At 35.0% G+C, this 16,586-nt stretch overlaps 1 protein-coding gene across 9 annotated transcripts in view; it reads right to left on the bottom strand.

Annotated features, from left to right (window-relative positions):
- Positions 1 to 15,720, bottom strand: part of LOC129004706 (protein retinal degeneration B) — a 265,785-nt gene extending 250,065 nt beyond the window's left edge. For all 9 annotated transcript variants that reach the window (XM_054433336.1, XM_054433276.1, XM_054433310.1 and 6 more), the window contains exon 1: positions 15,362 to 15,720. The gene's annotated coding sequence lies outside the window, so the exon portion shown is untranslated. The remainder of the gene's footprint in view (positions 1 to 15,361) is intronic.
- Between the last annotated feature and the right edge of the window lie 866 nt (positions 15,721 to 16,586).

The following is a 16,586-nucleotide window of genomic DNA, read 5'->3' as shown; positions in this document are numbered from 1 at the left end:
TATTAAAATCGTATTGGTCAATCTTTTGTGATAACTACTTCCGATCCGCGCTCATGCATGCGCTGTTAGCTGTTACTGTATGTGAAAGTTTGTCAACCATTTAAATCACTCTCTGGAAATGAATCAAATGCTTAATGGTCACACTTTTGAAGCCCTTTATCAACATATGGTTTTAAATACCATTTTGCGTTGAGCTGAATCTTAAGATTTAAAATTAGACCTCAATCATAAATATCAGTGAAGTAGTTCGGGTGAAAAAGGGCTGTTACAACTTATTTTATTAGGAAGATAGATAATGTTAAACAAGGCAATGACATATCACATGCTTAATACTAGATATTAGAGGGTAATGATTAACCGAAGAGACGTTGATTTACATAAAACAATTGATAAAATCAATTACAACAATGAATATTGGCCGATACGTGGCAGAGCTGACCACTGGGGGTAGATTTCCGGGGGTAGATGTCCGGGGGTAGATGTCCGGGGGTAGATGTCTGGGGGTAGATGTCCGGGGGTAGATTTACAGTCGCGGGCTGTTTCTCGACCATGTATAAGCCCCGCCCCTCGTGACGTCAAAATGACGTAGGCGTTTTTTCATGGGGGTAGAAATCCGGCGACCCGATTTATGTATGTGTTCGTTAGCGCGATAACTCGAGCAAAAATCATCCGATTTTGATGAAATTTGGTACAAATGTGTAAACCTACGTTTATTTGAACGAGTTCGCAACCCAGCATGATCAGACTATGGGAACAGGGGTCTATGGGGGGTTTTATGGGGTAAAAATTGGGTTTTCCCATTTTTGACCCTAAAAACTTAAAATTTAGCAATTTCTTACCAAACCATTTGGTAGAGATTAAAAAAACAAATAATTTAGTATATTGAAGCGTTATTATGCGCCTGATGGTTACGGAGAAAATTCAAAAAAATTGTAATTTTAAAATTCCCATGTTATTCTTATGGAGAACAAGTCAACTGTTGTAGTTTGCTTGTTTATGAATATATTTTGATCAAATTTGGAAAATGCATTAATTTCTTACTAAACTACAGTAGCTTTTAACATTTTACATTAAAAAATACACTTTTTTATCCTACCTGTTGCAGCAAACCTAAGTACTCGTTACACTAATTCGATTTAAATCTTACTAATATTATAAATGTAAAAGTTTGTGTTTTTGTTTGTTTGTTTGTTTGAAGTTCAATCACGCATAAACCACTGGACGGATTGGGCTGAAATTTGGCATAATGATAGCTCACATTCCCGACTAACATATAGGCCTAGGCATATTCTTATCTCAAAAATCCTTTCGGGCTCCGCCCCAGTGGCTCTGTAGTTCCCCGTGTTAACCTTATAAGCATTCATATTTAAAGGAAATCAAAGAATTAAGTCAGCTGTTTCGACTAAGAAAATTGGTTCTATGATATACAAAAGCTTTAAAAAGTTGTAAGATTTACCAACAGGGCGCAGCACTACATTTTTTTTGCATTTATGTAAACAGCTACAGTAATTTAAACTAAGCAGCAACAAAAACTGTGATACGCAATGAGAACTATCAAAGTAGGATTGTTTACAGTTATGTTTATGTTTTTATGTTTATGTCATGAATAATTTGTGATTTTTTTGTGAATTTGTAACAATTTATCTTTCTTTATATGTGTAAATACCATTAGTATACCGTCAATTTAAAGAAACAAATTTTATCAAACTTTGTCCTCCTCCATTGCAAACGCAAAGCTTGAGTATAATTTAAATAAGCATTTTAAACTTATATGCCAACCCCGTATGAAGGACGGGTACTCTGCTAGTAGGGAATAAATGTGATATTTTTAAAAAGACATTTTAGTGTAAATCCAATCAGGGAAATAGAAATTCGCCAAGTCTGCAGGTTTGCTGCGGCGGGGGTATTTTTAAAATTAGCCTAATTTAAATGACTGATGCATTTCAACACTAATGTCATGGTCACAGTCTTTCACAATGTTATTAAATCTAATATGTAAACAAAGAAAATAAATACAATCACATGTTTAAATTCTAAATCTATCTTGACTTGGAAAATTATATAATTAAGAATATCGTTATGCCAATGGTTTTAATAATTAGTCGTTAGAAAGGTCTTAGCATGTAGTTTTGCCATCAAACAAAAAAACTTTGGAATTCCATCAGGGCTCTGCCCCCGTGGCCTTCAAAGTTCCCATGTTATTCTTAGGGAGAAAATGTTTGTTTGACATAATGGAGAAAAAAACCGTTTGACATAATGGAGTCTTTAAGACGTCGACCAGGACGGCCAATAAGAGGAGGCCGACAAACTTTAACTGGCAGACGCGAACGAAATACAAATAATACTATTGTTGTTGATAGCAGAATACAGCAAGCACCTTCCGTGTTGGGTTTTAAGTGTGCTCTCCAACAGCCGCCTGAAGATTTCACATCGCTGCATAAGCTGTTGATTTTGGAAGACAAGGAGGCGGGTAGGACAACATCAGAAACAGAAGAGAGGAGATATTATATGAGTGGCAAGTGCGTTGGGAGTAGAGTGTTTTATGTTAACGTTTAAAGGTAAACGTTCGGATATATACCTAACATCAGAAAGAGACTGGAACAAGTTTGGGAGATGGGCCATTATGAAACACAGTTTGTCACAGGACATGGAAAATTTAAAGGCGAATTTGTGGAGATTTCACCTGCTGGAAGAGGAAGTATGTAGATGTGGAGAAATAAAAACTACGAGTCAAGTATTTATAAATTGTTCACTTCAGGAGACAAATAGGAGAAAACAGGAATAAGTCTTGGATAAGAGGGGTCTAGAGATGAGAAAATAAAACATGATGAGTGACAAGGAAACAATTGAGACGTTTAGAAAAGTAGCTAGGGAAATATTAAATACCCCCGCCGCAGCAAACCTGCCGAATAAGCGAATTTTCATTTGTCTGAATTGGTTTTCAGTTAAATATATTTTAATAACATTAGGTTTAACGAGTACCTAGGTTTGCTGCTACAAGGAAACTAATAAAGTGTGTTTTTGAGTAAAATATTGATAACTTAGTACAAAATAAATAAATTTGCCAAGTTTGATCAAAATATATCCATAAACAAGCAAACTACAACATTTGACAATATTCTCCATAAGATTAACATGGGAACTTTAAATTTACAATTTTTTTTATTTTCTCCGTTACTAATAATCGAACAAAAATACTTTTATATACTAAATTATTTGTTTTTTTAAGCTCTTTAAAAAGGTCTAAAGAGAAATCGGGAAATTTTGTGTTTTGAGGGTCAAAAGTGAGAAAAACCAATTTTTACCCCATAAAACCTCCTGTAAAGCCCCGTTCCCATGGTCCGATCGTGCTGGTTTGCAAACTCATTTAAGTTTATCCCGCTTAACACCTTTAAACCAAATTTCATCAAAATCGGACAAAAATTACTCAAGTTATCGCGTTCACGGACGTATATATATATATATATATATGTCTATATATATATATATAAAAATTTGAATGAATGGTGTTTTTGGCCTCTGGGGACATCAAAATGAAAAAGTAAATCGGTCCCGGGTCTAGGTCTTACCGTGCCACCTACGGTAATAGCTACTTCCCTATAGGGAAATTTGCTAAAACCAGGGATACATACAGGCTTTTGAATTTTAAAAAGAAGCAAGCAAAACTAAGAAAGAAAAGGAATGATAACTTGCCCATGAAGGGTAGAGGAAAGATTAGAGCAAATCTCAATGATCCCTATCCCTCAGGGCGGTATGGGGAAGGGAGTTGTGCTGTTAGGCTTTTGGACACATAATGTGTCTGGACGAGGATTGAAGTGGCTGAAGCCTAAAAAGAAAGAAATTCATGGGGAATTGGCCTGGCAAATAAGTCCCAGACTTAAGCCAGGGGTGGTGGTGGGAAGAGGAGTTTGCTACAAACATTTACTGACTTGGTTGAAATGAAATATTTACTACTTGAATTTGGGTTGGTGTAAATATTACAATGGAAAAAAGCGATAGAGCCTGGATAGTTTGATATAGGCCTACTAAAAAGAAAACTGAATTAACACTGTGCTGTATTTCTTAGTAATCATTGAAAGAGTCGATTTGCAAACTATGGAAACATAGGAAAGTCAAAGAACACCACCAAGAAGAAATAGAAATAATGTTTTTTTTTTTTTTTTTTTTTTTTTTTAATCGTTATTATGGACAACCTAATGCGGCTATGAGTAAGGCTATTTGTAGAAAACGCTATTTACAGGAAATGTTGAGTATATCAATCTGTTATGTAGGTACATCTTGAGTGTTTCCATCATCTTTGAGTCGAATCTTTTAAAGTCATCAGAAATTATGACTGTTATTCATTTTAAATTACGCCTGTAAAACTTAGCGATTGCTCGAATTCGAGGAACAGGTACACTAGTTTTGTTGTAATATATACTAGCAGAGAACCCGTCCTTTGTACGGGATTGGCATTATACTCAAGCTTTGCGTTTGCAATGGAGGAGGACACAGTTTGATAAAAGTTGCTTCTTTAAATTGACGGTATACTATAGTACTATACATTTACCATAGCCATAATGTTCTACCACTTCACCTAAACAATAGAAAAATATAAACTATTAAAGCTTCGCAAAATTTCACAAATTATTCATGAAATTTAAACAATAAACATAACTGTAAACAGTCCTACTTTGACAGTCCTCATTGTGTATCACAGATTTTTGGTACTGATTTGTTCAAATTAGCTGTTTTCACAAATGAAAAAAAATAAGTGCTTCACCCTGTTGGTAAATTTTATAACTTTTAATGCTTTTGCACATCATAGAACCAACTTTTTAGTTGAAACAGCTGACTAAATTCTTTAATTCCCTTTAAATATGAATACTCATAAGGTTAACATGGGGAACTGAAGAGCCACTGGGGCGGAGCCCGAAAGGATTTTTGAGATAAGAATATGCCTATATGTTAATCGGGAATGTGAGCTATAATTATGCCAAATTTCAGCCAAATCCGTCCAGTAGTTAATGCGTGATTGAACTTCAAACAAACAAACAAACAAACAAACAAACAAATAAACAAACACACAAACTTTTACATCTACATATGAGGGGTTGAGAGGCCAAGGGAGATATGTGACTTTTTAAAAAATGTTGTCATGGTAACGGGTTTTGTTAAAAAAGGGTGGAATTTCAACAAATAATTCATTTATATCCCTTGGCCTCCAAACTAAACACCTAAGAGTTGGAAGCCAAGGGGTATAAGTGAATTTATTTTTATTTTTATTTTATTTTTTATGACTCTGAAAAAAATACAATGACATTTTTTAAAAAGTCACTTATCTCCCTTGGCCTCTCAACCCCTCATATATAGGGTGTTTTTTAAAAAACTTGCATCTTTATTTATGTAAAAACCGCAATAGATAGAAATATGCAGTTTGCGGGAATCATCTATTGACGTAGGGGGACCAATTGTTTTGAATTCAACGTTACATTCGCATTCCCCCCCTTTCCCCCCTGCCCACAACTTGTTTTTTTTAAATAGCAAGGTACCCCTTGTGACATATCAAATAAAAGAGCATAAAAAAAGAAAATGTTTGATGAAAAAAAATTGAAAATCGGTTAATAAATTTGTGAGATATTCCCCCCCTCACCCCCCCGGAACTAAATTTTTTTTTAATAGCAAAGTACCCCTTGTGACATATCAAATGAAAGAGCATGAAAAAAGAAAATTTTTGGTGAAAAAAAATTTAAAATCGGCTCATGAATTTGTGAGATAATCACCCCCCTTTTCCCCTACCCATAACTTGTTTTTTAATAGCAAGGTACCCGCCCTTGTGACATATCAAATGAAAAATAAATTTCACCAAAATTTTTCTTTTTTCATGCTCTTTCATTTGATATGTCACAAGGGGTACTTTGCTATTAAAAAAAATTAAGTTCCGGGGGGGTGAGGGGGGGAATATCTCACAAATTTATGAACCGATTTTCAATTTTTTTTCATCAAACATTTTCTTTTTTTATGCTCTTTTATTTGATATGTCACAAGGGGTACCTTGCTATTTAAAAAAAATTAAGTTGGGGTCAGGGGGGAAAGGGGGGCAATGTGAATGTAACGTTGAATTCAAAACAATTGGTCCCCCTACGTCAATAGATGATTCCCGCAAACTGCATATTTCTATCTATTGCAGTTTTTACATAAATAAAGATGCAAGTTTTAAAAAAAACACCCTGTACATAATACGCTAAGCCGATTTTTGTAAACAGAACTCCTCCCACATTTTTGGACCGATTTTGATGATTAAAATGTCAAAACAATGGCCCTGATCTTTATTTTTGCAAAGTGTTTTTCGTTTGATATCTTTATTAGTTTGGGCAGGATCTTCCATCAAAGTTGGGGTTTCTCCCATAAGATTAACATGGGGGAATCTAAATATTTAATTGGAAACTTTGTCTCCACTAATTTGAGAGAACGGCTGGGCGTAGAAACTTGGTGGAGGTGTCCAAAGAAAGGTCTTTGTCTCTAGATGAGTTATCAAAAGAAAAACTACATAAATTCGCTTAGGGCTCTGCCCCAGAAGCCTCTAAAGATCCGTCGACAGATTTGTTTACATTTTGGTCATGTGAATAATACTTTTTAATAAAACAGCTGTTAATTTTAAAATTGTATTTTAAACAACACACATTTATTGGGAGTTACAGAATAGCCCAAAAGAAGTATTTGCAATGTTATTTTCTGATTTTAAAATTGATTTTTTTTTTATCATGTCATGTGTTGCAATATAAAGTTCCATTACGAAATCAGTGGAAAATCCTTTTATCACAATAAACTCTTGCAATTATTTCTTATTGAACTATCTTATATCTATTTCACGGGTTGGCGTCTGCCTTTTCACACCTTTTAACATATTATTCTAGACGGATCATCATAGGTTCATGAGATTATTGTCATACATGCTTTCAATCATTGGAAAAATCGTCGATTGTGTAATACAATACAAAATAATACAAGTACAGAAGGGCACGGTGCCCATTTGAGCAGTGTCTATATTGTGTTAAATTAATAGTGGTTTACAGCAACTGGATAAAACATCTTACAATATTTATGTAGAAATATGTGTATGATTTAGAAAGTCATTAAGCTGGAAAACTGCAATATACTGCAGACTTTTCACAGAGGTCACTACGATGTATTCATTCAGCTTAGTGAAAACATAATATAGATATGTATACAAATAAGAACTTGAACTCTTAAAGAGCCTTTGAATGTTTTTAGACTAACGAAAAGGGTTGTGCATGTTTACTAGCGCTACTCAGCAACAAAAACCATTTCTTTTATCTCTAAAATATATATTCTTAAAGTGCACTGAGCAACAGCCTAAAAAATCTATGTAACTTACCCATATAATATAGTTACAAAATGCTCAAACTCGCATTGTGACATATATAATTCGGCTTATATTTTTCCAACAGAAAATTCATCTGCAGAAGAATTTTATTGTGCTCTTACCGTTTCTAATAACATCCAAATACAGAAACCTTGCCTAAAATAGAACCTATCTTGACAAATTATTTGCAGTGGTCGTGACCGTGGCCCACTGGGTTGGTAACATTATTGAAAATAACACGACATTTTTGGCTGTAAAAATGGCCCAATGAGTAAATACTATTTAAGCAGCTACTGTCATGACCACTAGGTCATATTCCTTTTAAACTAGATCACATTATCCTTTATAAGATACGTTGATTAACATTGCATGTAAACGTCAATATTTACGTAACAGCGAATTTACATTATTTTTTGCTTTTTGGAAATGCCATATTACTATTTCATTCGCATTGTTTGTTGCCAATGAAGCTGCACGACCATATAAATGAGGAGGCCCCTAACAGTTCAGAATAAAAGCCAACTTCACTTCAAGTATATTCCTTACACCTAACATCCCGTAGATAGATTATATTGACAACTTTATGTAACTGATAAGGCTGAAACAACTAACTGACATCCCCCATGTCAAGGAATTCCAGCTTTAACAGTAACCCCACAACCAATTTCTCAAAACTGTGCTAGAGGGTTATTCATTAGCACAGAAGTACGATATGAACTGACGTGACGTGACGAAGGAAAAATCAAACTTACACTGTAACGAATGTACCTCCCTTTGAAGTTAGAACGTGTCTTCCCAACAAACAGATTTTTTTTTCAAATAAAATCATAGATTAATCTGCATTACACTGATGAAATCACGGAAGTGTTTAGCTACGAAAAATCCACCAATAAAATTTTAATACTATTTAAAGTTTCTTCCAAAGGAATAGATACCAGATATCATACTAACAACGCCGATGACGTGCAATATGGGAAATATTTTATTCATTGAATGATCAACCATATTTGGTAACTAACGCAATTAATATCATTATTGTTTTTACACTTATTAATCTTTAAACAAGCTAAATGCTCAAAATATGTATAATTTTACTCAATTTATCGCAGTTAGATGAATTAGCGTAAGCCTTGAAAGTATCCGTCGATTTTGACGGGTTTCACCTAGTTTATAATATTAGTAAGATAAGATATATTTATATGTGTCCGTTAGTGCGATAACTCGAACAAAAATGATCCGATTTTTATGAAATTTGGTACAAACGTGTAAACCTACCTTTATTTGAACGAGTTCGCAAACCAGCATAATCGGACCATGGGAGCGGGGGTTTATGGGGGGTTCTTTGGGGTAAAAATGGGTTTTTCCCATTTTTGACCCTAAAAACAAAAAATTTTGCGATTTCTTTCTAAACCGTTTTGTAGAGCTTAAAAAAAGAAATAATTTAGTACATTGAAGCGCTGTTGTATGCCTAACGGTCACGGAGAAAATTCAAAAATAGTGTAATTAAAAATTCCCATGTTATTCTTATGGAGAAAATGAAAATTGTTGTAGTTTACTTGTTTATGGATATATGTTGATAAAATTTGGCAAATTTATTTATTTCATCCTATACTATTGACGTATGGTCAAAAAACACTTTTTACCTTCCCCGTAGCAGCAAACCTAAGCACTCGTTAAATCTAATGTTATTTAAATTTAGTAATAATGTAATCAGACAAGTTGAAATTCGCTTAGTCTGCAGGTTTGCTGCGGCGGGGGTATTATATCTGTTTACTAGGTCTGTTTCAGTAAAGTAATTCCTAGCAAGACTTGACAACAATTGTTTGTATTAGTTAAATTGATTTCACCTTACATCGTATTTTACTGAATTATCATGAAGTTTTGGTTACAGTTCGGTACGATAAAGTGAATGTAATTAAAAGTGCGTATTTTTGCAGTGCAGTTATCTGTTAGCCTACATTACCATTTTATAATTTACCATGTGTATCACAATTTATTTTTAGTATTTTTGTATGTTGTTTGCTTAGCTTTAATTTAAAATTAAATGCCACATATAAGACGAAGAACTGTGAGTGGGACTTGAATGTGACCGCTTGCATCACCCTCCCAATGGAACATTGACGGATACAGAGCAGCAGTACTGGTCCGCCGTGGTGCTTTCACATCCAATTTTACACTGTGGTGGCTTACATTTTAAGCAAGAAAATACTGGTCGAGACAATTAAATTTTTACTCTTTGTTGCCATAAAGGAAAGGTTCATTTTGTCGTTGTCACTGATACGCGATTCACAATTAATAGTGATATCACGGACGATATTAAATTAAGAAATGACAAAATGCTACATTAAATTTAGCAGAATAAAACTGAGCTTGTGTTCAATGCAAATCAAAACAACAAACTAAACTTTATTTACATGTTTAAAACAAATTAACACATGACTATAATTTTCAATATTAACAAACAGTCTTTCAGAAATAATTCAAAACTAGGCCTTCAGCAAAGGTTATTTCAAATAGATATTGAGGTTTTAAAACCAGTTAGGCATAGTACGACAATTTACCTCATTTGCGGAATTTCACCATTTGAAAACAGCGCTGTGAGACTTATACCCAGAAATCATGGATAACATTTTTCAATTTAACTCTGTCTTTGCCATGGCCAGCTACGAAGCTTATTTAGATTCTATACTATATACTTATTTAGAACATGGAATCTAAAATTTTCAAGATCCATGACACGTTTTACCACCGAGTAGGTCCTCTCATTCCTCAAGAAGGTCGTGATACCAAACACGCACAGATTTATATATGACGTTGACACTGGAACCCAACAGCGCATGAAACAAAATTCAATCAAAAATGTAATAAAATTGTATGTGGGAAATAGGGTCACACCTTGAAAACAACAACCCATCTGTCCAATCTTTTTAGACTTTGGCAGAAAATTGTGGGGACGAGACCTTCAAGGAGTCAAGTAAGTAAGATTCAAATGTGAGATTGAGGTCTAGCAGTTTATGTTTTAGTTCTTAATTATTTTATTACAAGTTGCAGTTTTGCTCGATTTCAGGCAATGGGTTATCTAGTTGGATATTAAATGTGACAATTTTAGGGGATATAGTGGTGAAGGGAAATTGGCTTGGTCTGCAGGTTTGCTGCGGCAGAATTTTTTTTTAAACAGCAATATAGGCTACAACTTGAAAATTTTATTAAAGTTTAAATTTCTAAAATTGGATCTATCTCTAATATATAAAATTCTCGTGTCACAGTGTTTGTCTGCAAACTCCTCCGGAACGACTTCACCGATCGTTATGAAATTTGGTGTGTAAATTCTGTAGGTATGCGAATCGGACATAAACTATTTCCCGTTTCGAAATTCTTAAAAGGGCTCCGCCCCAGTGGCTCTGGAGTTTCTCATGTTAACCTTATGAGAAATGGAATTAATGAATCTTAACAGCTGTTTCAATTAAACAAGTTGGTTCTGTTCTATGATGTTCAATAGCATTAAAGTTACAAGGATTACCAACAGGGTGCAGCACTATTATTTCTTTTACATTTATGACAACAGCTAATTTGCAACCAAAAGGTGAGTGAGCGTAGCGAACGAACTTCAACCTGGAGGCGAGTTAGCGTAGCGAACGAGCTAACCTGAAGGCAAGTGAGCGCAGCGAACGAGCTCCAACCTAAAGGTGAGTGAGCGTAGCGAACGAGCTCCAACCCAAAGGTGAGTGAGCGTAGCGAACGAACTTCAACCAGGACGTGATTGAGCGATGCGAACGAGATCATCTTGAAAATTAAACGTAACGGTGGTCTGTCTTAGGGGAAACCTATAACTTAGGCGATACGAAGTTCGCCGGGTCAGCTAGTCCTTATATATAATTCTGTAAGACAAAATTTTTACCATAAAATTTGTGGACGTCTGGTAAATTGCAGAAAAGTGGGAGGGGTCTTAAATTAAAGGTCTTGACCCCAGGGACTCGGGAAAAATAGCAGAATTCCCATAAAGTTACCAGAAAACGAGATATAACGTAAAATATCCACCATAAGAAAAGCATGGGGATTGAAAAATGTCTGCATTCTAATCAGCTGTTACTTATTTATTTGCAATGTTTAAATTTATTCCGAAAGTCAATGTTGTTAAACAATGTTTTGAAATGAAATGTAGGCCTATTTGTTAATTTTTTTGGTTTTCCGTTATTATTATGAGTGAAGTAACTAGATAAGGTAGGGGAAGACCTGCAAGACGTGGAAGAGTATCCAGGAATTCAACTGACACAAGAAATGCTGAAAGAGAACGTAATTTAAGGCCTAACTATGAAAGAAATACACAAGCTGGTTTACAACCTGCCTTCAGAAGAAGGCTGGAAAATGATTTGAGTGTTGTTTCTCACAATCTTGGTGCTCTTAACAGCACTTGCATGTGCATGCATTGTGGCGCACTTACTTCGCAGAGGAGGCCACAAAAAACATTTCAACTCATGTTGCCACAATGAACTCATTAACATGCAACAACCCCAAGTAAATTACGAACCAAAAGAACAGTTTTTATATGATTCTAGCTTCATAAAAAACATAAGACAATACAACAGTGGCTTTTGCGTCGCTTTCCGCTATACAAAAAGAGATTCTGGGAAATGGGCCTTACCGTTTTAAAATTCAGGGACAAATTCATAGATATATTTCTGACATACTACCGCGAAATGAGGAGTTGCCTTCATATGGACAATTGTATTTCATTGACACATCAGAAGCAACTAATATACGACTCCAACGGAAGGAAAACCAAGATATAAAACAAGAAACACTGTTAATTGTAAGTAACATAAAATTGATAATTTTAAAAACATATTTCAAGTATTTGTCTTTTTATATATACTTTATTTTTATTGTAGTCTAAGTTAGGGGCTATGGCCCCTACAGGCCACTAGTCTTTTATTATTTACAGCTGTACCAAGTTCACAAAACAGCTTATTACGAAGCTTGCATATTTTATAATGGCAGATTTAAATTATTCTAAACTACCAGACCCACTCGCTATTAACAGTTTAGAAGCTATCACGAGAGGCACAATTTTGTTAATGGAAGACTCAATTAGGAAAAAATGAGAATATCGACTCTTTTGTCAGTTATCAGGTTAGTTTTGCAAACTAAACTGGTGCTTTTTTACAGTGCTCTTTTACTTAAAAAAAAAAAGTTAAATAGGTAGTTTAGGTAAGGTTTGAAGTGTTAGTTATATTCTAAACTTAAAGAATGATATTTACTTATCAATATCAGGTTATTTTTACGGTAATAAATTATGTTTAATAGATAGGCCTAGTTTAAGGAAGTGTGGATAGTTGGTAAATCAAAATTCTTATAGCTTTTTCAAAGTGTTGTGTAAACCGAGTCAATGTGTTAGTAGGTTTACTGCATTAGACATACTGTGAATTAAAGTACAGTAGAACCTCATTAATACGAACCCCTGTAATCCGAACGTCCACAAATCCGAACGCCTCATTGCTGTAGTCTATACACAGTACAGCAGTTCTTTATTGTATACTGTATTTATTGATATACGCACCTTAATTATTTCAATTGTAATATACAGTACTGTTTATTCCCTATGTTTACTACTGTATTAAATAAACACTGTATTTTACTTTATAAGGTATTTTTCACTTTTCTCTAGCTATTGTTATGTAAGAACAACAATATGTTCTGTAACCCCCGGTCCCAATTAGTTCGGATTAAAGAGGTTCTACTGTAAATAGTAACAAAAACTTACCTACTGTTAGAAAATTACAATTTTACAATCCCTTATTTTTTGGGTCTAGCGAATCATTTTAAACCAAGCTCCGCTAAGAGGTTACTAGATTTACCGATCAATTTAAGTAATTTATCCTAATTTCGCCAGAGCAGAGGCTGTTCTTTTAATCAGAGTGGAGGTAGATCCTGGGTTGGTTAATATAAAAGAGGGTTAACTTTTTGGTCGAAAGGGCAACTTTTATGTATTGCTATTAATTTGTAGCTTCTACTATGCTACTTTTCCTCACAATTATAAGGGTTCAATAGTTAATAGATAATTTTTACAAATAGGCTTTATTGTTAAAGGTGCATCCACACTTGACGAACAATGCTCGCTAACCTGTCGTTGTTCACCAGCGAACGTTCGATATTCATTAAGTGTGGACGCATCGACGAACGTTCAACGAACATTCGGAGAGCGAGGGAGGGGGTAGCGTGTCGCAATTTTTGTTCAGCCAAAAATGTTTGCTCCATAAGCGAATTTTTGTCCAGTTCGTCCGGTTTCGAAAGAGCAGCCCTTTGAGTTGCAGCCCCTATAGTTCGGCCGCTTAGAAAGCCACCTCCTCCAGCATTGGTTTAGCATTAGCGCGCAGGTCGTTTTCTAAGCGGCCAAACTATAGCGTATCTCTGTGTTAAAGGTGTACCGACTACGATGGTGACTGCAACACAACGTGTTTAAAAGCACCGTTTAAAGCACCTCCGATATTCAGCAGCTTAACCGCAACCCATTCTTCAGCAGAAGACTTCTTTACAGAGCTAGATAATGCACAAACTGTTGCTGTACATACTTCCGGAACAATATGTGATATGATTTTCCTGGATATTTTAAACAAATGCATCAGAGAATGATAAGAATCCCCACTCGCCAAAAAACTCAAGTTAACTGCTAATCTATCTTTCACGCTACAATTGGTAGTTGGTTCACGACAAAAAGTTTCATTATTTTTTAATTTCAGGACCTATTAACGTTACTAGAAATTAAAAATCCGAGTTCGATAGTTGGAGAATGGTAGGCTAACTTAGTGAAGTTGGAGAGAATAGGCAACCACCAAGTCCAATTTGAAGTGCTGCTCACTATATTCATATCATCTTCATACTGTCTCTGCCACCACTGACAACGTCATTGATAGCTGATATTGTAATATGCAGCAGAAACAACAGGACAAGCAAGTAAAAACCGACGCAATTATGCATACTCGTTTAGGCTTTTAAAAATTGCAAAGTAATGCTGTATAAAATTAACCCATGCACAAACTCATCTTACACCTGTGCACTACTACTTGTAGTTGTGTTTTGTTTCACGGTAGCAGGGTGGATTCCTGAGCTGACAACTTGCCCGAGTAGGTAGTTACCAAGTTAAACGAAAGTGATTCATAAAAGTGGATCCAAAACCAATTATTGGTCAAATAGGACATATATAAGTGTCCTGCGTGGATTTGTTGGGACAACAGTAAAGCGGGACTGTAACGTTCAAAACAGGACATAGGCCTATGGTCACCATATTTAGCCTATAAGTTAGGACATTGAGTCTTAATAGGATGAGAAACAAGATGTATTGTGTGAGCAAGAAGGCGCTTCTAAGTGACTTCTGTATATGCGTCTTAGGGTTAATTACAGTCACAATATTTACGTATGAACCACAAGTTTACAGTTGGCCTAAGTAACATACACTTTTAGGGAATAAATACCTTTACTATCAGCCTACCATTAATTTAATCTAGTACCATTCAAGGAAGTCAGTAGTTGATCCTGTTTTTTTATAACCTACCTATACATATTTCATGTCAAAATGGGAAAGATCGTCCATACTGTCAATCTTGTCTCGAACATGTGTCTAAACCAAATTTTGATCAATGGTTTTAGCGTACCAAATTAATCTTGTGTTAAGATATTCAAGCTACTGTACACTCACACAGGTTCATTTGTCTACCACAACTTGAAGTCCAGTTACTTTAAGATAAAGCCTCTAGGTTAAAATAGGTTAATGTGTAAATACGGTGGACACTTCAGGCCCTTTTAGAGTGAAGGTAGGTGTATGACCCCACAGCCATACACCTACTGAATAGGATACACAAACAAGCTTAAATAATGCAAATTTTAAACATACAGTAACTTTGGACTTTTTGCAAAGGTAAATATAACATAGGCCTAGCCTATGCTAGTCCAGATAGGTGTAACTTACACTTATAGGCTAATACATTATTTTCGACATACCTGCGAAACTCCAATATGATGTCTTCTAACATGTAGAAGCCCTATTACAGTCTTATGCCAGTTAGTAATTATTCAGAGTCTTAAACTAAGTATTATTCATAGGTAGGCCTTCCAAAGCTAACATGAATGACCACTAACAAACGAGACAAACGTGAAAGGAAAGTGTAACACTCCGCAATTTGGTAATATTTAAATTATCGTGGATGGAATTCTATTGGATTTTTATAAACATTACATTACATCTTTATATTTTACATCACTTGACAAAATAAACAGAAATGAAGAAACTCTCAGATTTGTTTGAAATTCTACTACACAACTACCCCGACGTCGACGTTCGACCAAACACCAATTTGGTTTGGTTTTGTTTTGAGTAGCCTAGCCTAGCTTTAGCAGAAGCAAAACATCATCAGCTGTATTTAAATGAACACTATAAAAGCCATATGTTTGTCAGGACAGACACTTGTAAAAGTAAAATTCAACCGAGCACGGCCACTTTTAAACTCCATGCCGTGGCCTTCGAAGTGGCAACATCGCAAGAATGGTTGTAATGTAACAGCTGTTTTGTTTTGAGGGGGCTAATGGTAGTTTGTGTATTTTTTAAGAATACAAACGCTTGGGGTACAGTTTCATAACTGGGCTATGCTAATATTGATACGAGACCTTGCCGTCAATTGATTGAAACTATCGAATTGAAAATATTGATTAATAATCGATATTTAAAAAAAAAATCTATTATAAAATAAAACTATATTATAACCTAACCTAACCAAACAAACTTGCTGATGGTGAAAAATCGCATGAACGTTTACTAATTGAATCGATAGTTCAATCAATATTAGCATAGCCCAGTTAAGAAACTGTACCCAAAGCTTGTTTACTGGGCTATGAAAATATTTACTCCAATTTGATGTACAAAAATAGATTTTCAATTTAAACATTGTTTTGGTTTTAAATTCTATATATTATTTTATTTTCAATCTTTTAATAAATTTATGTTCAGAAATTTAAATTTAAATGAATAATACGCGAATTAATGAGCTGGTGTCTCTTGTCTACCATGTTATCTTATGGGAAGTCTAGCGCTAGACAACACCACTTGCAACGCTGCCAATTCTACCACTGAGCTATAATTCTAACTGGAGGTAGCACTGAATGTCAAAGATGCGTGTCGCCAGCCGCCATGTTTGCGTGAGGTGGGTGTCCATAAGAAGCCATATTATTG

This window comes from Macrosteles quadrilineatus, unplaced genomic scaffold (assembly GCF_028750875.1).
Source record: "Macrosteles quadrilineatus isolate MER2022 unplaced genomic scaffold, UCM_ALF_1.0 Scaffold_1__1_contigs__length_201487025, whole genome shotgun sequence".
Taxonomy (NCBI): domain Eukaryota; kingdom Metazoa; phylum Arthropoda; class Insecta; order Hemiptera; family Cicadellidae; genus Macrosteles; species Macrosteles quadrilineatus.
Note: the sequence above shows the minus strand (reverse complement) of the source record. Positions and strands in the feature narration are given on the sequence as shown.